General features: G+C 45.9%; 1 long non-coding RNA gene across 2 annotated transcripts in view; it reads right to left on the bottom strand.

Moving 5' to 3' along the window:
- Positions 1–1,791: 1,791 nt before the first annotated feature.
- LOC147819396 (uncharacterized) overlaps positions 1,792–3,331 on the bottom strand; it is a 3,931-nt gene continuing 2,391 nt past the window's right edge. The window contains exons 1-2 of one of the 2 annotated variants that reach the window (XR_015436961.1): positions 3,203–3,330; positions 1,792–3,013 (exon numbers count right to left, since the gene is read on the bottom strand). This is a non-coding gene — a long non-coding RNA (uncharacterized LOC147819396). Of the gene's footprint in view, positions 3,014–3,202; position 3,331 lie in introns of those variants that run through there. The other variant, XR_015436962.1, reaches the window with a different exon arrangement.

The following is a 3,331-nucleotide window of genomic DNA, read 5'->3' as shown; positions in this document are numbered from 1 at the left end:
GTGTATACACACACACATGTACACACACACACACACACACACACACACACACACACACCACTTACACTCTAATATTTACAACAGTGAAAAGATGGATCCAAACTGATCAGTGCGGCTCAGCAGCTCCTGGACCGGACAGTAAAGCTAACATATTAGCATGCTAAAGCTAATGGCATCACCATCACTGATGCTGGTTCTGGTCCAGACTCAGATTAAACACCTGACAGATGTTTCTGTCGTCAACATGAAACATGTGGCAGGTTGTTTCATCGTGAGCGCAGCGACGCCGTCCGTCCTCTTTACACCGGGACCAAAGTCCAGACCCGGTCCTGTTGACACACCTGACCACATCTGTTTGGTGTGTCAACACTGACACAGCCTCAGAGTGATGCAGAGATATTTCACTGGCAGAGCTGTGACCTCACGACCTCTACTCGACCCAGAGACTCAGATCAGCGCACGGAAAGCACTCGACAGTCAGCGGCTCGTTCTCACAGTGATTCTGTACTGGTGAGAAAAATGAAGCGCACCTCTCATCCTGTGCTGTGACAAAACTGCCGCCATCACATTCAACTGTCAAATCAAGCAGTTTAAGAAACTCAGCTGCCTCTAAAAACAACAATACCCATGAGCCTTAGCTGCGTGCTGTGGAGAACAGAGGTGTTCAGAGCGGTGGATTCAAAGCAGCTGGAGTTTCTATCAAAATGAGCCAGAATCCAGAATTCAACATGAAATAAGATGCGGATTGTAAAATCAGTTTTCTAACTTATTCTAAATATGTTTATTTTACTTTTAAATGATTTGTATTTATTTCAGACGATTCATCGCTCAGTCAGTCACTGACTAAATGAATTGTTCCTGTTCTGATGGTTCATGAGTCTCGTGTCCGTCTCAGACATGAAAAGAGAAAACTGGGTCACGTGACGTCGCCTCAGAGAGAATGAATCAAACTTCATTCGCAGGATAATTTCTCTCTTTGGTTCGATGCCAAATTGGCAGAGTGGACCGTCAGCAGGGAGTCCTGGGTCAGGATCCAGTCTGGAGTCCTCTGTGTGGACCAGAACACGTGCATGACTCTGCAGAAACCTCGTGTGTGTGTGTGTGTGTGTGTGTGTGTGTGTGTGTGTTCGTTCGTCTGATGAAACAGCAATCACTGATTGAGCAATGTGATCTTTTACACCTCTGTGTGTGTGTGTGTGTGTGTATGTGTAGAAGTGGGCCACCGTGCTCGTCCTTAAACCAACAGATGGGTCTATTTATAGCAGCTGGTGGGACCTTGTGTGTCAGTCACCTCCTTCACCTTCACCCCCCCCCCCCGACCAAACGCACCTCTGAGCTCACCTCATCTGCTGCTACATCCAGTCACGCTGTTTGTGTGTGCGCTTCATGGTCCACACACACACACACACACACACACACACACGTCCAGTCCACATGGATCTGGGTCGAGTTAAACCAAAGTCAGATTCTTACTTTTACTTTGAAATACTGGAACAGAAATAGATAAAAAATAAAACCTACAATAATATAATGTAAAATAATGCAATGTGCTGTAATATATAAATATGAAGATATGATATAAAATAGTAATTATTCCCTGTGAGACTGTGATGATCAACACTCTCTTCTCTTTCAGTCCCACTTTATTTAACGGCTTTAACTTTGACAGTCAGTGAGGAAGATGGACTTCCTGTGACATCATCACCTCCTCAGTCAGAGTGTGACGGCACGGCGTCTGCATTCTGCTGTAGAAGAAGAGACATGTGGTTTGACAGAACACTGAGCCACAGATGAGTTTCACCACTTTATTCATGCCTGTGTCACTTCCTCCCCGTCGCTCGGGGTTACACAAGGAGACGACCTCACGTACGACGGACTAATTGTGCGCGTTAATACAAAAATAACACTAACAGAGGGACAGTCAGGGATGCACTGATCGATCAGACACAGGTCAACGTGATTGGCCGACGAGTCCTGTGTCAGGTCACAGAAAGAAAACGAAGCGTCAGCCATTTTGATTTTGGATTTTTGGTTTTAAAGGCTCACGTGTCGACAGATCTCTGAGCGGGTTCGATTCTTATGAACTGAAGCAGTTTGCTAAAGGACGAGCCGGACTGAGAGAGACCCGGTTCTGTCCCAACCACAGCGCCACCTGGAGTCCGTCTCTACGTCCGAGACTCTGAACGTCCTCCGGTTACTCCGAGCGACTGAAGGACGATCGGGTCTTTAAAGTTCTGTTCAGAGTCCCACAGCACCCGGTTCAGTTCAGGGACAGATCCTGGTCTCGGTCTCATACAGAGCGAGTCTCTGCACTGGAAGCTGTGGGAACCAGTAACCAGCCACACCACGTCCCTCCTACAGTCCAGATTAAACCCCTTAGTAAAGCCAATTAGTTTCCACAGTGTCTGAATCAGAGGCGATGGACCGAACACATGAAGAAGAAACAAGTTTTATAAGAAACTAAATGTTGTTACATGTTGTAAATTTATAATCTCTTCTTCGTGTTCAATCGCTCAAATGAATCAATGTGACGAGTTTAAATCAGTTTCTGGTGAAACGACGACGACTGGTCTGTAATTAAACCTTCCTGTGACGGTGGTGATCAACATCTTTGGGGTTCGGAAACATTTTCCAGTATCTTGATCAGATTAAATGATAAATGATAAATTAATGATAATTAGTCGCAGCTGAAGTGGATGCAGCAACAAGAGGAAACAATCAATCAATAATCAATAATGTGATCAGTGCAGCCCTGAAAACATCAACATCTAAACTCCAAACAAACTTCAGGTACTTCACAGCTTTACTCCTTTAGTCCTACATCTCCCACAATGCATTTCACACCTCCAGCCAGTGACGGACGTGTCAGATTAAAACAGAAGAAGCAGGTTGGCGGTCGGTGCTGATGTCAGGGCAGTGGATCGCTCCCGTCTCTGAAGGTACCGTCCTCCTCCTCCTGCAGCTGTTACTCCACCACGATCTTCTGGGCCCCGTACATCTTCCCTATGGACACCTGCAGAGACACACAGATAAAGTAGAGTCACCTCCTCGTGCTCGTATCCCTCCGCCACTCAGACTAGTTCCAGGTCACTTCCTGTTTCTCCAGAGTCAGAGAGAACATTAAACATCTGTGTGAAACTTTGTCATAACGCCGTGAAGTCTTGAGTAATGGCTGAAAAGTGATTTGTGAGGTCACACTGACCTTTGACCTTTGACCACCAAAATCTAATCAGTTAACCGTTGACTTCTAGTGAATGAACGTCAAGGTGTGACTGAGATATCGTGTCCACGAGAATGAGACAAACGGACGGAAAACAGAGAGAGAGAGAGA

The sequence above is a fragment of the Seriola lalandi genome, unplaced genomic scaffold, assembly GCF_002814215.2.
Source record: "Seriola lalandi dorsalis isolate HSWRI2012SDOR001 ecotype SW California unplaced genomic scaffold, Sedor1 jcf7180002053759, whole genome shotgun sequence".
Taxonomy (NCBI): Eukaryota; Metazoa; Chordata; class Actinopteri; order Carangiformes; family Carangidae; genus Seriola; species Seriola lalandi.
This window is presented reverse-complemented; position numbering and strand designations above follow the sequence as displayed.